This window comes from Stegodyphus dumicola, chromosome 9 (assembly GCF_044657685.1).
Source record: "Stegodyphus dumicola isolate Sdum_Otavi_A_Nest chromosome 9, ASM4465768v1".
NCBI classification, from domain to species: domain Eukaryota; kingdom Metazoa; phylum Arthropoda; class Arachnida; order Araneae; family Eresidae; genus Stegodyphus; species Stegodyphus dumicola.
In genome coordinates this window covers 164,996,135-165,019,907 of record NC_140776.1, presented here as the reverse complement: position 1 = coordinate 165,019,907, position 23,773 = coordinate 164,996,135, and the positions used below count along the sequence as shown (strand labels likewise).

General features: G+C 32.3%; 2 protein-coding genes across 3 annotated transcripts in view; one reads left to right on the top strand and one right to left on the bottom strand.

The window, feature by feature from the left end:
* Positions 1-23,773, top strand: part of LOC118180641 (sodium- and chloride-dependent glycine transporter 1-like) — a 233,809-nt gene that overhangs the window by 100,525 nt on the left and 109,511 nt on the right. The window contains exon 1 of one of the 2 annotated variants that reach the window (XM_085824295.1): positions 21,271-21,546. The exons of the other annotated variant lie outside the window; for it this stretch is intronic. The gene's annotated coding sequence lies outside the window, so the exon portion shown is untranslated. Of the gene's footprint in view, positions 1-21,270; positions 21,547-23,773 lie in introns of those variants that run through there. 2 annotated transcript variants of the gene reach the window in all.
* LOC146995536 (ubiquitin-conjugating enzyme E2-17 kDa-like) overlaps positions 1-23,773 on the bottom strand; it is a 153,051-nt gene that overhangs the window by 40,253 nt on the left and 89,025 nt on the right. The window lies entirely within an intron of this gene.

Genomic DNA, 23,773 nt, shown 5'->3' with positions numbered 1-23,773 from the left:
CTTACTTCTGTCTCAGTTTTGCGCGTAGTTCTGTCATAGTTTTGCTTAGTTCTGTTTCAGTTTGCTTAGTTCTGTCTCTGTTTTGCTTAGTTCTATCTCAGTTTTGCTTAGTTCTGTCTCAGTTTTGATGAAGAACATCCTGGAGACGGGTCCCCCTCTCTTCGCCAGTCACCAAACCATTCGAGGGGACTTTAGCTCAGCAATGCATTTTGAATGCACTTCACAGTTGCAAGTACACAGGCATTCTCCGAGATTAGAATTCGGTCCAATAATACAGCAGACAAAAGTGCTAATCACTATTTCGGTTGGAGCGGCAATTTTCACAGTAAGAAACAGAAAGAAAGAATAAGAATTTGGAACAGAAATCCAAAATCTGTTTCACAAATGATTCTTGCAGACGCAAGAATTCCATAAAAAAAGAGGTTCTAAGGAACATTATGTAACTATTGAGCGTATTTTTTCTTGATGCGTCCTTCGCCAGTGACTGTATAGATGAAACAGATTAACTCGAGTAGCTCAAAGCTGTTTCAAAACACCAGCTAATTGACAGTATAGGTGGTTTCGTAATTTTCTCTGTTTGTAGCCTAAATACGAATCAGTTTCTTTTCAAATGTCTTACACGAAGATATCCCTTCCCTTAAGCAGGTAGTCAATCTAGCTTAATCTATTTTCATTCCACAAAATTATTTCATTTTTGCGTATACCGGCACCAGCAGGACTGATGTACACTATTTATAGAATCCGAAACTTTTTCTGAGACATATTTAACCAGTGACCAAATGGATTAGAGAGTTTGATACTGGTAATTCGACTCGCGTTTAAATTTCGGCAATTTGGCTGGTGATTCCTTAAGTAGTTGTCCATATGCATCGATAATTAGAATACCAAATATCCACTATATATGAAGACAACCTTCAGAATGTAAACAAAAGTTAAGTCATTTGTATTTTCAATAGCCCTCAAGTATTTTGCATAATTAACTAACCAATCGCATCAAAGTTCAGTTTGGAAAAGGATTGCATAATTCCTTTCTAGACTCGATGCAAACGATTTCACAATGATACTGAATTTCCTCTTACGCGAGCGGTTTCTTAAATCCAGCTATTAACGTTTTGGGAAACCTGTTGGTAGAAGACTGTTTTTTTTTCCCCTTCATCCGGGAGTAATTACTTTATGTTAATCGAAATACCAAATGAAGAACTTAAAACGTGACCGTCACGTGACTAGACGGCTTGAATACCAGGTCATCGATTTCGTACGTGATATGCATCGCAGCGGAGAATGGATAAATATTCCGAACAAAAGATTAGCGACATTAAACAGTATGCATCTTAAACTCTTAACGATTTTTTAATGGTTACAATTTGATTAATTTAAGATCAGAGAACACAGCTAGTGTTCGTTGAACACAACAGATTTTAACAGTCTAATACTAGTATATTCCTTTACTAGCACTTTTATTATTAGTGTAATAGCAGTAAAAATTTCGTTTATTTTAGCGAGCAAATTGCATATTTTATAAACATTTTCAAATCGCATTCTTCTGTAGTATCTATATGTATAAAGAAGAAAGTTTGCTTGTTTGTCCTGTAATAACTCAGTCCCTATTATAGTTATCGTCACTAAACTTTCTACGATTTTTTTCTGGGTCTTGGAAAAAGACGATGTCCATATTTTTTTTTTCAAAAACAAATACTAAAATCAGAGATATTAGTTAAAAACTCGGAAAAACGATAATTTTCGCCCTAATTTTTCCAAGTGACAACAGTCTTGCAAGCTGGATATGAAAATCTGCTTTATTTGGAAAGTTGTTGCCACTGATCGCTTGCAAATCCTAGAGTTTGTTAATAAAAAATTTCTAAGTTTTACGATGAAATAAAAATAGCATCGCCAAAGATTAACTACGTTATTCCCAATTCTAAAAATCCGTGGGAAGCCATTTCGACTATTTCCATTTTCGTACGGCTTTAATCAGCCGAGATATTAATTAAAAACTCCGAAAACATTAATTTTCGCACTCATTTTTCCGAGTGGCAACAGTCTCACGGAGCTGGAGATAAAAATGCTTCATTTCGAAAAGTGTTGCTACTGCTCGCTGTCATATGATTGAGTTTGTTAATCAAAAATTTGTAAGTTTTACAAAATCTATATATAAGGAACAATGTCTGTGTGTTTGTTTGTTCGCTTTATTAGTTTCTGATTTCTGATTCTGGTCAATTTTTGGCCACATTTAATCAACTAAAATTGTAAATAAGTTAAATATTGGATGTAACTTGAGCTTTTACGACCAAGTAAGTAGAAAGACAAAAATCATTAAAAACAGAGAGCCATTGTTGCTGATATACTAAGAGAGAATAAGCTTACTTTTTCTATCGACATTTTTCATGTGGGTTCCATATCGCATCAGACTGAAAAATGTATGACTATGAATCGTATTTTTTGCATCGTTATTAGAGAAGGATTACAGCGATATTGTTGTTAAATACATTACTCTAAATCTAACTTAACTGCCATTGAGTACTTTCGCTAGTTTCAAAAATATTTTAAAATGACAAGGCATAAGAAAACATAAGATATATTAGATAGATAAGTTATCATAAGTTTAAGACACAATAACACGCCGAAACTAAAAAAAAATTTTGTGAATTAACGCTGATTTTTGTTGTTTGACTTCTGAATCAGTATATCATAAGTTATTTATTCTAGCATACGTGAAAAAGTTAATTTGAATTTTCCGAAACTATCTCTGTTATAAGCACCTATACGTCAAAACGATATAAAGGGTGATTCAAAATTAGCTGGCTAAAAGCAGATAGAGGTGAGCGAAACAAACAAATTCTGCAATGGAATAACTGAGCGAAAATAGGGCCTTGAAGTGGTTTAGAGCATTCTTGAACAGTAGATAAAAGCTGTCTGATTGTATTATAGTCTCACATTTTTAGGGAACATAAACCAGCGAGATCTTAAAAGACAGAATGAAGAATTGTCCTCAGGTTTTATACAACAGAGAAGTCAGAAGAAGGGTGTAAAGAACCCTTTATTCAATCCCATGTAATTCCAAAAATGGCTCCACTTGGGCGTACACAAAGCCAACTCTTCTGGTTTAACTCAAAACAGGTGATGATGAACTTAAAATTAAATGTAGAAAGTTTAGCCTAACGGATCACAGGATAATTTAAGGGGCAGGAAGGCTCTGACTCGCAGAAGCCGGCAGAAACAAGGTTAATGGCTAGAAGCACTCAACGGCATAAAATAAAATCTCTAGAAATTCGAAGTAATAACGTGGCCTTCAAGCAAGCATAGCACGCTCTAAAATCGCCTTCCAAAAGCTTCGCTTAAATATCACTTCTTTCTACCTTAATTGGAATACACGCATGCTGTCTGATTAGCTTTCTGGCAGAAAAGCGTAGGGAAAACGAGATTAGAAGGAAACTTTCTATAACTAAAAATTAACTGTTAGTCAAAATAAATAAAAGTCCACAGTATAAATTATCATTCCTCGTGCAGATTTCGAGTAGTATGCATTACTACGTTGGACGTGGAGCTCGACGATATGCATTTATTGGTTATGGACCAAAAACGTAGCGGCTACCCAGATGATGTACTCGGGATAACTTTTAGTGCCTCCTCTGATTGGCTACCTTGTTTCATCTCAAATTTATAAGTAAGTACAAATCCGCGAATTCCGCTTTCATGTAGCACGTGAAAAGACGATTTGCACCAGCAGAACGCTTTTATCTACTGCTCAACAACACCCTGTGCCAACTCAAAGCGCCATTTCCGCACACATTTCATTACAGAATCTGCGTATTTCTGTCTCGTCTGCCTAATATTGCAGTTTTGAAGTATATTTTGAATCCTTCTGTGTGTGTGTACAAATACTTCTGGATTTTAAAAGATGCAAATAAAATTTTTTTGTTTTAATTTTTACTTGAGCAAAATGAGATCTTTTATAAAAAGCTCTACTTCCCGTAACACGAAGAATCATTCACAATTTTCCTGTTTAAATTGTTTTAATATGAGTAACATTTTTAAGTAATTTTATGATGGAAACATACCATATTGATTTTAATTTCCCAAAGAGATATTTTCAAAATAGATGGAAATAAAATTAATTTAATGGTAAAGTTTGTTATGTATACATATATATGTGTGTGTGTGTATGTAATGTTTGGAAAGTAGTTTAGTTGCAATAACTTAGACAAGTTTATTCAGTAGACAAATGCATAATAAAGGAAAGACTTGCAGACGTGGATGAATTCAATTATTTTCTTTTTATTCATGGCTGATACACATTTTTACTTCCTTGTACGAAGTAAAAAGGAAGTATTGTAATCGCGAAAAGTTTCAGGAAACATATTTCAACGAAAATATCCATTCTGTCCGCTATCGAATGAATGCAATTTAACGATGTTTTTGCGTGATATCTGTACGTAAGGACAGAATAAAAGACTCTTTTCCTCCAAAAAAATTATAAAACTGCTTTAAAGTTAATTCTGAAGAGAATTTTTCGTGGCGTCTGTACAAACGTATGTACGTACGTGCGCACGTACGTACGTACGTATCTCGCAAAACTCAAAAACGAGTAGCCTCAGAACGTTGAAATTTTGTATATAGGACTGCTATAACATGTTAGATGTGCACCTCGTATTTTGGTTGCAATCGGCCGCACCAAACGTATATAAATATATTTATATATATATATATCCACTCTGTTACCCAGCTCGGTGATCTCAGTTTCTTTACTCTTATATGTTTATAAAATGTATATTTTTTGCTTTAAAAATGATTGAATTATGCTATTTTTATCTTCCGGTTAAGGTTTTTATGCCTTTTGTTATTCTGGAAGCAATATTTGAACAATTATCAACAATTTAAAAGCTGTTTAAGTGCGGTTAAGTTTTAAATAACATGGCGGACATATTTGTTTACATTTGAAATAGCAGAATTGTAGATTTGTTGCCAATTTAGAGAGACTAAGCTTCGCAACACAAAAATAACGCCTTCATTTATTATTGCGAATTAAATCATGCTTAATTCTTTTTGGAATTTTTTCAAGGAAATAAGAGTTTAAGATTTATTTCGTAATTTTTAATGCAGATTTTTTGAGTTTTTATGTATTTTTGCCTTGTCGCGAAGTGAGAAGTGAATTAATTTAATGAGAAATACTCAATCGTCTGTGAAAAACTGTTTCTTTTCTGTTTTGTTTGCTTAATTTCTTTCATACATCGTTTTAGCTTTATTATAGTATTTGAATAGAACATGTGGCAACGATAATTCTTGAAACGATATAAATTTTTTGCATTCAGAGTGTCATTATAGTAAACAAATATAGTTAATTTTAAAGAGTGCATTTATTCTATTGTGGTTTATGCGCTGTCGACGAAGTAGATTTAATTCAATCCAATCAATTTAAATGAAATTTGGAAAAAAATGCGTATAATTTAATATTCCGTACAAGGAAGTCATGTGGCGTACACATCAGATTTTACTTAACAGAAACCAAATGGGTGCAATTGCGCTTTGATTTCAAAGATGTGTTTTGTGTTGCATCTAGTCAACTTGAAATATCTTTTTTGAAGACAGAAAGCAGCTGCAAGCTGCAAGAGCGGAGCAAAGTGGAAAAATAACGCATTCGGAAGAAATGTGGGCAACTGAGTCAAAATGTTTCGGTTCTTAATAGAAATCTTATTCAGTGATTGGATAAAAAACATCTGCATTGCTGAGTTACGTAAGGTCTTATGACGCTGATTAATTTTGAAATGACGTAGTTTAGATTGATATATTATAAACAGTTACTATTTGGGGGACAAACAAAAAAGGGAAATACACAAATTAAAGTGAAGAATAAGATGTGCTGTTGCCAATTACATTTAAAAGTTTGCTGCATATACCGTTATTTACACAACCACATATATGAAATATATGAAAGAGCTTATATACAGGGTGTTCGAGAAAAGTGGTGGCCCACCGGCGGCCGAGTGGCTAAGTCGCTGAACACTGGTAGTTCGGTCTGGGGTTCGAATGCCGGCGAATGGTCTGTCTGCATGGGTTTCGTGATTTTCTAGATGTGCAACGTGTATACGAACCAGTTTTCTTTAGATTTTCTTTAGAATGTCCTCCACGAATATATCCTTCCCCTCAGGCAGATATCCCTCGAGTGCTTTGCCATGACTAAATAAACCAAACCGAACGAAAAAGGTGGCTTCAAGTTTTATTTTTTATTTTTTTCGATCCTATATTTAAGTTAAAAGAAAATAACTTAAATTGATTAATTTATTCTGGAGTATCTCCACTCGAAATTTGTCTTTGAAGATAACAGATCATCGTGTTTTTAACTGGTTAAGCGTAATAAGTATTTTAATAATGAAAATTTTTACTTTAAGGGGAGCCTATAAAAATAAGATTTTATTTTGATGGAGCCGTCGCCCAGGATACAAACGCTTTTTGAAATAATCAAATTCTTCTTCTAAAAAATTTTGTAACCCATCCTAACAATATTTAAAACCTATAACCAACGATTCAGTGTATACTCTACATTCATACTTTTTCTTCAAAGTATTGTTCTCTATATCAATATGTCCATGTTTCTTGCTATTTATAGCTGAAGTGAATTATAATTTTATAAGGTACAAGTAAGGTACAATATTCAGATCAAATTCTTTGATTTTTGACAGATAGGGGCTTTTACCATTGACATTTGAATAGCATTGTGCTTGATTGTCTGAAAGTTGGCCGATTTCATTATATATTCGCAGCTGTGCAATGAGTTCATTTTCATACGACAGAATTCTTTACGGATTTATTTTTTGACATTGTGAGCAATTGTTTTTCTACCTCTACATATAGTTTGGAAAGTTCTCATGACTTCAAAACTCCAAACCTTCAGAATTTGAAGAAATGTGTAATTTTAATTCTCTTTGAATTTTATATCATTTTATTTCGCATAAATATTACTAAATAAAATAGTTGAATTAAAAAATGCGTACTTTTAATAATAAACTACAGAGATTGACTTCATTTTGGAGCATATACTAGTCCAAACTCCTAACAGATGTAAAGCGAATTATTGTAACTGCACTTATAGTGCTCACAGAAATCAACCACCACTTGTGGCGATGTTGATTATTGATGGTATTAGCTCAGAACTTCTTTAACATGCATCATTATCTATACAATTAAAATCTGCGCGCGTCTATCTATTTATTTGTTTGTGGCATCGTTTGATCCGGAACGGCGGGGATTTGACTTTCGAGAGAGGTACTCCCGGATTCCAAAAAAATTCGTGGGAAGCCATTTCGACCATTCTCATTTTCGTACGACTTTAATCCTCCCAGATATTAATTAAAAACTCTGATTTTTGTCCTCATTTTTCCGAGTGGCAGCAGTCTCGTGAGCTGGAGATAAAAACGTGCTTTGTTTCAAAAAGTGTTGCCACTGCTCGGTTTCAGATCGTAAAGTTTGTTAACAAAAAACTTGTAACTTTTATAAAATATGTAATAAAATAGCATTGCCCAACATTAAACATGTTATTACTATTGTAAGGTCATATTCTGACGTTGAAGAAAGCACGCAATTGCAAGCAATGTTATTATGTGTCGAAAATGTTTCGTTAATGTCAGCATTTTAAATAAATAGCTGCTGTTGGCGACGTTTTTGTTTCAGGATGGGATAATTAGATAATTAACATGATATGTTATTGCCATGTTGATTCGTTTATTGATATTGAGAAAAAGTTGCTATATTGCATTAAATTTAAATCATGACATCATACATTGTATATGTATTAACCTAGATATAAGAGATAGATCTAAGGTTATTTTCAGGCCGGAGAGATGAAAAATTAGCAAACGCCTTTGCCGGGAATCGAACTACAGACCTCTAGAATACCGGCCTAGCGTGCAGAGCCACTACACCACGAAGGCAGCTTAGGAAACGGGAGAAATACCTTATAACCTGAAGTGTCAAATGTTTTTGTTTCCTGATTTGGCAACAAAAAATTATTTACGAATCGGTTATTGCTTGGAAAGAATAAACTCATTTCATTCATATTGAAATGTGTTTTATATTTTTCTTTTCAGCTGCACATAGAACTTTGAAATTTTTCTTTAGCCGCAGCCTGCTCATCTGGAAGACTTGCCCGCTAGTTTGTTCTTAATGACTGTTAAAACTGCTATTTTTTTTTTTATTATTATTATTATTATTATTATTATTATTATTATTTCGAGAGCATTTGCTCAACTTTAACACGCTTCTTATTGCTTGTAACGGATACTTAATAATAATAATAAGTATTTTCCATCCCCAAACGCTCGGGCAATAATCTTCTTTATGGCCAATAGACATATGTAGAATTTTAATGAAAGCACAATAATATATATATATATAAAGAAGAAAGTCTGTGTGTTTGTCCTCTAATAACTCAGTTATTATAGCTATCGTCACCAAACTTTTTACAATTTTTTCCTAGGTTCTGGAAAAGGTTGAAGTCCACTGTTCCCCCCCCAAAAAAAATAGCTAAAATTAGAGATATTAATTAAAATCTCGAAAAAAACGATCAATTTCGCCCTCATTTTTTCCGAGTGGCAACAGTCTCGCAAGTTGGAGATGAAAATCTGCTTTTTATTTTGATAGTTCTTGCCACTGCTCGCTTTCAAATCCTAGAATTTGTTAATGAAGAATTTCAAAGTTTTACGTTGAAATAAAAATAGAATTGCAAACATTAAATACATTCTTTCCGATTCGAAAAATTCGTGAGAAGCCATTTCAACTATTGCCATCTTCGTACGACTTTAATCAGCTGAAATATTAATTAAAAACCTCTGAAAGTGCTAATTTTCGCACTCCTTTTTCCGAGTGGCAACAGTCTCGCGCGTTGGAGATAAAAATGCTTTATTCCGAAAAGTGTTGCTACTACTCGCTTTTAAATCGTAGAGTTTGTTAATCAAAAATTTGTAAATTTTACAAAATCTATACATATAAAAAAGAATGTCTGTTTGTGTGTTTGTTCCCGTTATTGATTTCTGATCAATTATGATCAATTTTTTTTGCCACATTTAATCGACTAAAATTGAATATAGGAGAAATATTGAGCCTTTACGACCATTTGATTAGAAAGACGAAAATCATTAGAAACTGCATACCATTGTGGTTGATATAATGAGAGAGAATTAACTTATTTTTCTATCGAAATTTTTTATGTGTGTTCCATACCGCATTAGACTGAGAAATGTACGACTTTGAATCATATTTTTTGCAACGTTATTATAGAAGGATTCCAGCGGTATCTTTCTCTCTGTTAAATACATTACTCTCAATCTAATTTAACTAGCATCAGGTACTTCCGCTAGTTTATTTATAAACAATGGCAACTACATGCAACTTTAAAGAAGATGTAAAAGTTTTTGGTAGAAATGAGTGGATAAAACGAATGGGAAAGAATTCTAAAGATATTTTGAAAATGAATACAATCCTTTCAGAATTTTGACATAAATAAAAATTTGTGTCGCGTGTAACGAAATGTGGTTTTTTTCAAACAAGTAAGTAGTCATCATTAACTAAAGGTAGCTGTTTTACAGATTTTTAAGTAGAAAATTACTTGTATGTAAAAAGCAGTAATGAAGCGCAGAACGAGAAAAATTTATTAGAATACATTCAACAATCAATTTTGCATAAAAATCAAATATTTAATATATTAGAAGAATTTTTCATTCTTCAACTCTCACGTCAGCTCTCATGTTTCACACAACAAGAAAAGGAAAACCATTTTTATGCCATCTTTCGAACATCATAAAGAACTTTAGGAAAGGTCAGAAAAATCATTTTGATTTTTTTTTAAGGTATCGTATGTGGAACAAAAGAACAAGTCATTATTCTCCAGCCCCCAAGCGTGTCGCTCACGAACTTCGCTATAAATGCTGTCCGTCTAGGTCAGGGCAATACAATTTGGATTTTACTGATTGAGGAAAAACGGAAAAGCTACCACAGTTTAATGAGGATTAAAGATATTTATTTGGTTTCTCAACAATAGTTTAAAACACAATAATTCCCATTATTTGTAAGTGGCTAGAGTCAGGAGGAGTTACTTGTTTAAATAAATTAAAATTTATTGTATGAATATGTATTAATGCATGAAATTTTGTTATAACGTACAATTTAACCATGTTTTAGCTTCCTTATTTTAGGGGAAGAAATGGTTGGTTGGTACACTTAACTAAATCAAAAGAATCTTGTCCGCCTTAACAGCAATACGTTTGCAGAGGACTTTCTTAAGGAAATTTACTCATATACACACTGCACACTCTCCCCCCCCCTCCAAAAAAAAAACAAACAGTGCTGTATCTCCCGTTTTACTGAGACGATTGTTGAAATTTAACTTGCGTTTTTCTCGCTCTCTAAACCGCAATTTAGGATAAATATATGATTTATATATATCCTATTCTAACATAGGTATTTTGACACAAAATCGGACGTTTTCTGAAATGTCATACCCATTTTTTTTTCATATTTCGATTGTACGACTCAAATAATGCCTGAGAAGCTTACTGAGAAATTCAGAATTTATCTTGGCGCACTTTTTTCTGTCTTTAACGAGAATAATTCACTTGGCGAAATTTTCAATTTATGGTAACCTATTTTCCTTTTTTTTCTTTCATTATACACGAACGAAAAAAAAAGTGCATCGTTCATTCTTTTAAATAATTTTAACAAATTGCATAAAGCACATTTGGAGTAATTATCGCTTACAAGAAATATGCGTAATTTTAAAATGGACCCATATGTAAATTTTTTAGGAAATTTTGAATAAAAAGCTATAATTTTCGTAGGTATGCTTAGAAATGCATCTATTTTAAGACGATGGCAAAAGTTTTATAAGTTATAAATCTTCGAAAAATTTACTAAAATTACCAAAAAAGACAAATTTAAAAAAACAAATCAGAAAATATCTGCAAATTTCATTTGAATTGAACCAAAATTTTGAAATGTTAAAGAAGGAATCAAGAAAATTTAATAAAAGTAGAGATATTAATAAATATATAAACCAATTCAATTAACACTGACGAGCTAAAATTTTGAGAGCTAAATTTTTAAAAACTATATTCGTGCGATTGTACGAAACTTGGCACTTCGCCATAATTTAGAATGAAGAATCAAAATATAGAATATGAATATAGTTTAGAATCAAAATATGGGAAAAAATATGTATGTTTTTTCAGAAAAAGTCCGACCTACGTTACCTATGTTAAAACAATGATATATATAAATATATATCCTAAGTCTCGCTTGCGAGATATGAAAAATGCAAGTCAAATTTCGTCAATCGGGGCAGTAGAACGGGAGATATAGAACTGTCCAATTTTTCTTTTTTGTGTACACTGCGGAAGAAAAAAAAATGAGACAGTTCTATATCTCCCGTTTTACAGCGGGCCGATTGACAAAATTCAAATTGCGTTTTTCATGTCTCGAAGGCGCGACTTAGGATATGTATTAAATTTATATATATATAGCACTGTTCTAATATAGGTATTTTGACACAAAATCGGATTTTTTTTTCTGAAATGAAATGCCATATTTCTTCCATATTTCCATCCTACGACTCAAATTATGCCTAAATATTAAATTTTGTAAAACTGAGTGCGAAATTTATGGAGAAATCGAAAAATTTATCTTGGCGGATTTTTTTCAGTTTGCACGAAGAATAATTCTCTTGGCGAACTTCTTGATTTATAGCAATCTGTTTTCCTTTCCTTTTTTGCATTGTAAACCAGCGGAAAAAAAGTCACTGTTCATGCTTTCAAATAATTTTAACGAAGTGCGTAAACCCCATTTGGCGTTATTATCGCTTATAGCAAAAATGCCAAATTTCAAAACGCGCCAGTACATAAATTTTACATATATCCCAGGAAATTTTAAATAAAAAAACTCTAATTTTTTGCAGGTAAACTTAGAAATACATCTACTTTAAGATGATGGTAAAATTTTTATAGGTTATAAATCGAAATATTTTTTGAAAAATATCTGAAAAGTATTTAAAAATACAAATTAAAAAATAAATCATAAAAAATGGGTTAATTCTATTTGGAAGGAGCCTAAATTTCGAATTCTAGAAGGAGGAATCAAGTAAGCTTATTAAAAAAAAAAAAGAGATATTAATAAATATATATCAAATTCAACTCACAATGGGGAGCTAAAATTTTGAGAGCTTATTTTTTAAAAACTACTCGTGCGATTTTTACAAAACTTGGCATTTTGGCATAATTTGAGTCGTAGGGTCGAAATACGGAAAAAAATTGACGTTTCATTTCAGAAAAAGTCCGATTTTTGTGTCAAAATACCTATATTAGAACAGTGTTGTCATATAATCGATCCTTTGATCAATTCATCTTTGTCAGTTCGTTTTCCATCCACTTATGAATGTTATTAGTCAACTCTATTTGCAGGAAATAAACTGGGACACTTATGCAGGTTTAAGAATAACATGAGCTATATTTTTAATTTTGTAAATACACATTAACTTTTCGCAAAGTATTGCTTTTATTCACATTTACATCAAACGTACAAGTAATACATTGCATCTCTCAGTTCTTAACAAAAAAAAAAAAAAAAAAAAAACTCTACTTTTGGAATACAGCCAAACTAATTTCAAATTTTTTCTCACGAGCATGCCGTTCTTCTCGCATCAAGCACGTTTCTTCTTCTCGTTGCCAGATATTTTCCCCTCTCCTTTCAGATAAACTGTTTTTTCACACGAGCATGCCGTCCTACTCGCATCATGCACGCTTCTTCTTTTCGTTGCCAGATTTTCTCCTCTCTCCTTTCAGCTATAAGTCGTTGGCTTTCAGCTATAAGTCTGTTCTTCCGGCAGGTTTGGTCGGTAGCATAGAGTATGTGCATGACAAGTGTTATATATAAATCTAATACATATTCTAAGTCGCGCTTTCGAGACATGAAAAATGAAAGTTGAATTTCGTCAATCGGCCCAGTAGAACGGGAGATACAGAACTGTCCCTTTTTCTTCTCCCCTCCCCCCCCCCACAGTGTACATAGGGAAAACCATGAAGAAGTCTTCTGTAGCCATAGTCTAATCCTCTCGGATACTAATGAACATATTTTTGGAAATCAAAAAGTTACTCAGTTGCATGCGTTCCATTTTGCAGGTGTCCCCAAGCTCAAATAAGTTAATCATAATAATAATCTTTGAGCAAATTACAAAAACTTGCACTTGATTTTCACATACAGTTGGGTTTTTCAAATGAAAGCAGCGGAACCTAGCCGAATCTGAATCAGTGATTTTTTTTTTTTTTTGAATAACTGAATATATTTCTAGAGCTTCCTTTTTCCTGTTTCGTGATACAGTCAGTAGAAATTGCAGCATATGAGATCCTTTGTTGGTCTTTATATTTTTTTTTAATCTAGAGTTTGGTGTTCTTAGGTAACATAAACTAGACTAAAACTCTAAAAGACGTAAGTGAATTTTCACTTTGACTAGTAAGTATCACATAGATTTTTTTCTTTTATTTTATTGTCTAGTAATTTCACTTTGTCTAGTAAGTATCAAAGGTGCAAAGGACCCTTAATTGAATCAAATAAAAGCTAAACAGACGGCACCAACTCGGGCTTACAGAAGCCAACAGTTATGGCTTAAGTCAAATAAAACTAAGAAGTAAATTAGCCTAACAGCTGTACTCTTAGAATAATAACGTGTAAGCTGACTCTGACCAAAGATCGGCCTAACAAGCCCATTGGCGAAAATAACTCAAAGCTGCAGAATACTTTTCGTAAGAGAATCAAATTAGCATTGTGACCTTCAACCAGGCAACACACTCTAAGTCCTATAAAACCTTCCTTTCAATAGCGTCTTCTTTCTAGCCCATTTGAGCATCACGCGGGCTACGGGTAGAGTAGACTTTAAGGTACCCCTTGTATTATGGCGAAATTGTTGTTTGATTTATCGCCAAGTTGTTGTTTCATTTATGGTAGCCTGAGTAGTTAAATGTTATGGAAACCCTATTATGAAGTAATCGGGTGCATGATTCTGGGGAATTTTGAATCATTTGATGTTTTGTAAGCGTTTTTGTGGTGCGTGTTGGTTTGATTCTTTAGACGGTAGAATGGTCGAATGTAGTAAGATTAATTTGAAGTTTCTGTATGATCTGGAGCGAAAGGAGAAAAGAGCTTTAATTGACTGGTGTGTAGATGAAGGTTTACTTAGTAGCCATTATAAGTGTCCTGTGTGTAGGAAGGATATGCGTTTAGTCGAACGTAAAAACCGTTTAGATGAATGGGTTTTTAGGAAGAAAGGTTCAGATGGTCACTATGCGAAGCGTTCGATCAGAAAGAGTACCTGGTTTGAAAAAAGTCATTTGAGTATGATTGATATTTTGATTTTTACGTGGCTCTGGGTGTACGAAGCGAACTCGAAAATCATGGTAAGTGAATATTTGCTTTTGGTAGTGCTTAAATGTATAACATGTTTTTCCTTATGTTATTTTATTGTTTGGTTTAAAATGTATTTTATTGAGATTATGCATTTTTTGTTTGTCGATATTGTAGAATTTGGTGCTCCTTTGACTTTTTAAGTGAAAATATATCGATGTGTACATGGACAAAGTAAAGGGAGTGCGCAATGCAAGTTTGTGCAATTCTGAGATTTTTTTTAAGTGAAAATAGGTCGACGTGTACATGGATAAAGTCAAAGGAGTGCGCAATGCCATTTTTGTGCAATTCGGGGATTTTTTTTTTAAGTGAAAATAAGTCGATGTGTACATGGATACCGAGTTTGTGCAATTGTTTGTCTTGTTATTTTGGCTTTGTGTAGCGGCGATTTTTGGCGCAAGAATCGCCGCAAGCCAAAATAGCGAGTCAACGAATTGCACAAAATCGGTATCCTTGCACCTCCAAAAATCGCCAAGTTTCGCCAAGGGGTACCCTAAACTATACTTTTACCCGAGCTAGAAATTTACATTCTGGCAGAAAATTGGAAATGAGGGCGTTAATTACTTTGGCAGTAAATTAACATAAAATAACTGGCTAGAAACTTAAAAGTGAACTCTGCAAATCTATCGGTCATAATTAAATAAATAATGTTGAAAATTACACAAATTACTTAATTCTAAAACACAATCACAGGATTTTTATATTTCAGAAAAACAAAATTAAACAACTACCGTATTAGACTAGAAGAGAAACACGCTAATGTGACAATCAAAACCGTGAAAAGCAACCTTATATTTAGCGTAGGTATAATGAAACACTCAATCGATTTCGAGGGCAGCTAAAGGTCCCTCCTTTAGCTGCCCTCGAATCTCCTGATGAGGAGGGACTCCTGATTTTCTCCTGATGAGGAGGGACCTTTAGCTGCCCTCGAAATCGATTGAGTGTTTCATTATACCTACGCTAAATATAAGGTTGCTTTTCACGGTTTTGAACTACCGTATTATTATGACATGAAAAACTGCGTATGTATTACGATATGAAAAAAACTACCGAATATATTATGACACGAAAGTTACGAATTTCTATGAGTGTTAACAAATAACTTCGAATATTTGATTACGTGATTGCCAGCTTAGTTTTTAAAAACTCATACACTCACACAGATGAAGATTTCTGAAATATAAGCACAAGGAAGCCCGAATTTGGAAGTTAGAATTGGTTTTATTATCTATTTCATATTTTGTAAAACTTCAGCGAACTTTTGATTAACAAACTCAATGATTTCAAAGCGAATAATGGCAACACTGTAAAAAAAATTATCTCCAGCCCACGGCACTGTGTTTCAGAAATTCTAAAGATGTGCTCTTTTTAAATTATTTTGCGATATTGCTGTTGAATTAAATTTTATGGTTTAAGTGAGAAGAAATTAATATTTAATAAATAAAGATAACACACAAAACGTTAAAAAAAGCCCCCTTTAAAAACAATATAAATCTGAAAGGTTTTAGTTTTTTTTTTTTTTTTTTTTTTTTTTCTTTTTCTTTTTGCGAACGGCAACTTGAATGGTACCACCGTTAGAAGTAGAGTAAAAATACTTTTGAATGACTGTAAATGCGTTTACTGACTGAATGACTGTTAAAGTTTATAAATATTTTCAACTATTTCCGAGAGAAATGAAACGAAAAGCTTTTTTCTAAGAAAGTATTGCGTCAGTAATGCTGAGAGAATATATAATGACGTATCCTTGAAAGCTTTTTTCCCCATCATAGCCGAAAGTGAAACTATTCTACGAGCTACAGACGAGTCATCACGTGAAACAGGTATTTGAAAGAGTAGCCTTTAGTTCCGTGTCCGGTAGCAAATCGAACATATTCGGTTTTTTACTATTATCCCGCCTTCTCAAATAGTCAAGGATATATCAACTGAAATCAACTTTCATTGCTCCACCCTGTTACTGACAATCCAAATGCGCAGAAAATTAGATGCAACATACAAATTACTGAAAGGATAATTATAGGTTCAGTTTGTTCTACAACATTTATTTCATTCATTATTCATTTCTCTTTTCAAGAACTAACTTAAAATTTACTTGCAGGGTTTTTTATCTCCTTCTACAAAACAAAAATTGAAAATAATTCCTTGTAGGTTAGCGACCGATAGTTAAGAAGTTGGAGGACATGACGATTCGTGGAACAAAATTGCAAGTTTCATCATAAGAAGATAGTATACTATGGTTTATTATTTCGTATCCGATTTATTTCTTAAAGGGGGTCGAACAAGAAAAGTATAGTTATTTAAATACTAATTACTTGTATTTAAATTAAATGCATTTTTAGAAATAAATTAAAGCTATAGAATCACAAACTTATAATTTTTAATGGAAATATAATTGTTACGAATTTGAAGTTCTCGTCACTAGCGTTTATTTCTTTGAACTTTTATCCCAACACTGCTCTCAGGCAGTTGAGATCGTCTGGCAGCCAAGAATACAACTTGTCTCTGCAGTTCTCGATACAAATCTGTATAACTAATTGTAAATAATTTTGTATATTAAAGTTTGTGTTGGGAAAATTTTAAAGCAGTAGTATTGTAACACCAGTAGTTACTATACTATTAAAGCATTTACTGTTACTGTACTATTAAAGGAGTAGTAATAAGCAATTTTAATTGTAGTTACTTAATGTATATTTCAGGTGCTTAAAGAAAAAATATTTAAAAAAATAAATTAATATGTTATTGTTGTTATACATTGCTGTGTTGGAAAGATCGACGCAAACATATAAAACAGCTAAAGTATCACACAAGAACAATGATAAATAAGAAGAAAGAACAAATATTTACAAAGAAAGAATCAGAATAAATGAACATGGAACAAAAGTAAAAAGTTAAAAATAAAACAAATATTTAAAATCATAATAATTATAAATAAATTTATTATTAATATTTAAAAATCTTATTAGTACCACGAATAGATGTTATTGTTTTCAGTTTCGAAAAGTCGCATCTGACATAAGTGACCCTGTTGTCTTCGATAACGAAGAAGTTCTTTTTTTTTACCTCACATGTTACAGAAGTACACTGCAGCTCTAAGTTAATCTTTTAAGAAGTCATTTTACCTGGATATCATAATAACATTTTGCACCGACTGTTATTTTGTGCAAGCAGTCTCATAAATTGAGCGGATTTCTGAAATTCTGTGTTAGAATTATTGCAAAATTTCTAACTTCGCTTTTTGTTATGCTGCGTAGGAAGCAAAATCTAATAGTTAAAGTTCTACAGTAACATACAGATTGTAAGCTTCTTTAACACTTTTTTTTTTTCCGAACAGGGATATGCTTTTATAATATTCTGATATTTTTTGTCTTACACCATTTTATATTCAAAAAAGAAATTCATAAACTATCGCCGAAGCTTTTAAAACTGAAATTTGTTTCGAACTGAACTCATAAGTTTTAACTTAATAACTCAAATATGAAATAATTAAAAAGTTTTTGTTAAAGATATGTTGAACGCACGCACGCACGCACAGACACACTCACAAACAAAAAGAGTTAAAGAAGATAATTATAATTTAGTCTTTGATCATCTATGTCAGACATATTAACAAAATCATTAGGTAAATTTAAGTTTAATAAATTTAAGAATTATTTAGTATATTGAAAGCTTTATTAAATTTAACAGAAAATAATTTCGATAAAAAGTGTGATGAAGACAGGACATGACTTCCTTCTAAGGCATATTAAATTATAGACATTTTTATATGTTTCATTTAAACTAATTTCTCTGCCAAACTCATTTCCTTGAATTTCATTAGAGATATATTTCTCATTCTATCAATTCAGTTCTTACCTCGCGGCAAGGCAAAATTACATAAAAACTGAAAACATTTTCATTAAAAATAGTAAAATATGGAAAATCTTAAAATACCAGTTAAATTTTTTTTTTACAATTAAAATTAGAGTTTCTACACCGAAACAATCAATGAGACCAATGGGTAGGAAGACACTAAATTTCGGAGCAAAAACTTGAAAGCTTTCGATACCATTGAGCTAAAAGACAGTGAAGTTGGTTGCACCAATTAACTTCATTCTCCTCTCGTTTTTGAGTTATGCGAGATATATACATACGTAAGTACAGAAGTAACGAAATAATCTCTTTTCAATCCATTTTAAATCTGTTTTAGAAATCTTTTGGGAAGAAAAGGTCCTTTATTCTGTCCATACGTACAGTTGCTAAGCAAAAAAATCTGATGTGTACACCACATGACTTCCTTGTACGGAATATTAAATTATACGCATTTTTTTTTCTTGAATTTCATTTAAATTGATTGGATTGAATTAAATCTACTTCGTCAACAGCGCATAAACCACTATAGAATAAATGCACTCTTTAAAATTCACTATATTTGTTTACTATAACGACACTCTGAATGCACAAAATTTATATCATTTGAAGAATTATCGTTGCCATATGTTCTATTCAAATACTATAATAAAGCTAAAACGATGTATGAAAGAAATTAAGCAAACAAAACAGAAAAGAAACAGTTTTTCACAGACGATTGAGTATTTCTCATTCAATTAATTCAGTTCTCACTTCGCGACAAGGCAAAAATACATAAAAACTCAAAATATCTGCATTAAAAATTACGAAGTAAATCTTAAACACTTATTTCCTCGAAAAAATTCCAGACAGGATTAAGCATGATTTAATTCGCAATAATAAATGAAGGCGTTATTTTTGTGTTGCAAAGCTTAGTCTCTCTAGATTGGCAACAAATCTACGATTCTGCTGTTTCAAATGTAAGCAAATATGTCCGCCATGTTATTTAAAACTTAACCGCACTTAAACAGCTTTTAAATTGTGCATAATTGTACAAATATTGCTTCCAGAATTACGAAAGGTATAAAAACCTTAACCGGAAGATAAAAACAGCATAATTCAATCATTTTTAAAGCAAAAAATATACATTTTATAAACATATAAGAGTAAAGAAACTGAGATCACTGAGCCGGGTAACAGAGTGGATATATATATATATAAATATATTTATATACGTTTGGTGCGGCCGATTACAACCAAAATACGAGGTGCACATCTAACATGTTATAGCAGTCCTATATACAAAATTTCAACGTTCTGAGGCTATTCGTATTTGAGTTTTGCGAGATACGTACGTACGTACGTGCGCACGTACGTACATACGTTCGTACAGACGCCACGAAAAATTCTCTTCAGAATTCATTTTAAAGCAGTTTTATAATTTTTTTGGAGGAAACGAGTCTTTTATTCTGTCCTTACGTACAGATATCACGCAAAAACATCGTTAAATTGCATTCGATAGCGGTCAAAATGGTTATTTTCGTTGAAATATGTTGCCTGAAACTTTTCGCGATTACAATACTTCCTTTTTACTTGGTACAAGGAAGTAAAAAGCATTCAAAAGGTAACACACAAAACGTTAAAAAATCATCATTCTTTAAAGTTTTGTGTGTTACCTTTATTATTAAGTATCCTATTCTTCACACTTAAACCATAAAATTCAGTTCAATAGCAGTATCAAATATATTTAAAAAGAGCATATCTTTAGAATTTCCGATACACAAACTCGCGCGCTGGAGATAAAAATGATAAAAAGGTTCATTTTTGTTTTCCCGTACATTGTTTCCATTGTTCGCTTTGAAATCGTTGAGTTTGTTAATGAAAAATTCATTAAAGTTTTACAAAACATGAAACAGATAATGAAACAAATTCCAGATTCCAAATTTTGGCTTCCAGATGCCCATATTTGAGTGGAGGACTACGTTATTCAAAATTATATGTGTCTAGGTACCGTAGTTTTTTTAACAAGGCGAGAAGCATGTCCATACATTCATGCAGATTCTTCATTATTTAATTTTATTAAATATAATGCAGGGCCCTAATATTTGGTGGCAACAATCTGAAAAGTGAAACGCCGTCGTATGGTGGAGGACGAAAAATGCCAAAACAAAATTAATACTCCTTCTGGGCAAATTGCTCCTTTGGGTTAAAAGAAAGTGTGTGTATTTAATTATGGCAAAGCACACTAGGGCTATCTGCCTAAGGGGAGGAATGCCTTCGTGGAGGACTTTCTAAGGGAAACTGGCTCGTATACACGTTACACATAAGGAAAACCACGAAAACACTCATGCAGCCAGCCCGTTCGCGGGATTCGAACCTCGCACCGAACTACCAGTGTTCAGCGACTTTACCGCTCGGCCGCTGGTGGGCGGTTAAAAGAAAGAAAACAGGGGAGAAACAGGGGAATAAAAAACATTAAACTTATAAGGAGATTCTAAGAATATTATATCTTCGTTGTTTTTGTTATATGCGTACTTTACAACCAAAATTATTATAATACTACATTTACAGTTTTAATTAATTACTTTGCCTGTTTTTTAGAAAATGTGTGTTAATATGATTGAAATAAAAAAATGCCTCCTTATCAATAAACTATCATGAAAGATAATATTACGGTGATGGGAATTTATTAGCGAAAACATATCCTGTTTCCTTTTAAACTGTATTACGCAAATCCATGCACACCTGACTTTTCAGGCTGTTTACAGATTTTGTAATTTAAACGATCTTATACAGGTAGATAGGCTTTCTTTTTTGAAATGCTTTGTAGTGACACGTAATCTGTAGCTGAACTTCGCAGGGATGCAATTTCCGCTGCGCGTAATGATGCGCGTTGTTAAGATTGACAATTTGAATAGAAATACTTTTATAACTTTCAGGATGACAGAGACAATTATGGGTTTTCCATTCTTTATTTTTGGAAGTACATGACGCAGATTCTTCAGAAATAAACTAGCTGTCTCTTTCGTTTCATTGCTCACCTGAACGTTTTATTAACAACGTTTGAGCTTTTATGTTCAGATTTTCCCATTCTTCACTGTATATCCTTCAAAATATCATCAACGATAGTGTGGAAAAATAACTTTAGCTAGAAGCCAAATCATTTCTGATTTGTAGCTTAAAAAATAGCTCTCTGTTTTTAAAGAAACCATACTGTGATACTGTTGGTTCAGGAGTACCAGAATTCTTTGTCACTGTAAAATAATTTTCGCCATTTAATCAAAAGTAGTAAGTACTTTTCTTTGCAATTTTGTTCGCACAAAAGTTTATTATGCTATATTGAATACTGATCAAATTAACATAATATATGTATATTAATTGTGTGCACGTTTTTGTGTTAACTTTTTACTGCATAGTGTATCAAGTTTTAGGCATTTTTTCCCCTTGTTGACAATCAATGCCTTTTTACTGCTTGGGCCTATTCGAAATGCATAAAGTTTGAAACGCATAAACAAGGGAAGAACTCCCCCCTAGGACGGGGACCTTAATAGTTTCCGAGGAAGAAATGCAATCAGCCTTTTGTTTATCTGTTAAGCATTTAATTTTAGTTTATGCAGATAAAAAACTGCTTTTATTCAAGTTTTCGTATTCGCCAACATTTGCTATACTTTTCTTGCTTAATTTGTAAAACAAATTAAAAAATAAACCGAAATTTCACGATTTCAATTTATTTTTTAAAGATTTTTAAGTTATTTATGCTGTATAATTCTAATCATTTTATATCATCCCTACTTAAGTGGCAAAACGTTTTAAATCATTAATAAAATATGTGTTTAATTATTTATAAAAATTTTTTAAAAAATGATTTTAATTTTGTGAGTAAAACTTATATTTTATGCGCTTTGCAAATTTTTCTAGGGTATTTTTTGATGTCATATATGAATGGGTTACATCAAAAATAGCTTTTGTTTTAAAATTTTAAAAAATCATTTATAAAAAGACACAAATGAATATTGTGGACAAAAATCACACACACAGTTACGCATCGAGTTGTTTGAATTTTATCGTTATTTTAAAATATTACCCGTTGAAAAACTGAGAATTTCGGCATTTTTTATTCCTTTCTAGAATATATTTTAAGCCTTTCAAAGTATCCTTTGTTTTATTGCTCCTGGTGGCAACTGTACGGGTTATAAACTTGTTGTAAGCATAGAGAATGACGTGAATCAATTGTTTTCTTACGGCATTTTGTCAAAGACTCTATATTATTTTTACTTTTATTAAATCTCCATTTTATAAATAAAATCTCTCATGTGAAATGTTATAAAGCTTATTTAATGTTTTTCCGTATATTTTTAAGTAGGTTTTTTTCAGATGTATTAATATATTCAAAAGCACTTTTGTCACTAGTGTTTTAAATTAGTAGCATTTAAGAGTTTGCTTAAAGAATCATGTTGACTTGATTCAGAATTAGCAAGAAGGTGGCTGGGGATCCTCTGTCCCATTTTAATAAAACTTCAGGCACCGAAACATACGTGCGGAGTCGACGTTCCCTCGCTTAACTGCGACCGTGTATTGGCGGCATCTTGGTAACAGCGCCACTGCTACCTTCGGTGTTTTTAAGGGGACTCATACACCTTAAACCCCTTATGATCTTCGAATATGTGACTGTTGCAAGAATTGGGATATTTTATTTATTTTAAAAGCAGTTACTTCCAACTTTTTACATCTGACTACATAATATAGCTGCTTTGGAAAATAGTAACCAGAAAGTTTGTGTTGCCACAAATATTTTTGTAATTTAATCCTCTTTGTGACAAAATATTTCGCCATGTTTCCACATTGCACGCATGATATTTTAAAAATGGCTAATGGTACATACTTGAAATTTGATGGAATTCTTTATATGGGCACTACTTTCTAACTGAAACAACAATCTGATGAATATTTTAATATGGAAAAATTTTATGGACGAAAACATTAAAAAATTTTTTAATAAAATACATTTTATAAACTGAACTCAAAATAAAATAAAAATTTAACATGAAATTTTTAGAATTTTAGGTTTACAGTAGTTTCCAAATGTTATAAAAGCTATATATTAAATATGGAATTAAATTATGAAACAGAATGTTTAAAACTGTGCGCGCAAGTTGGAAACATGGCGAAAAATGTTGTCACAAAGGGGATTAAATTATAAAAATATTTGTGGCAACACAAACTTTCTGATTACTATTTCAGAAAGCAGCTATATTATGTAGTCAGCTGTAAAATGTTGGTAGTAATTGCTTTTAAAATAAATAAGTTATCCCAATTCTTGCAACAGTCACCTTTTCGAACATCTTTTTAAAGTGTATGAGTCCCCTTAAAATCATCTTGGGCATCGAACTGAGGTCTGCTGCCCTAAACTGCGAATTGCACTCATAGACAAAAAAGTATAGTGGTTAATGACGCTGGCTGCCGCACGGAAGGCTCGGGTTTGAATCCCGAGTAGGTATAAACAAACGTATAATGC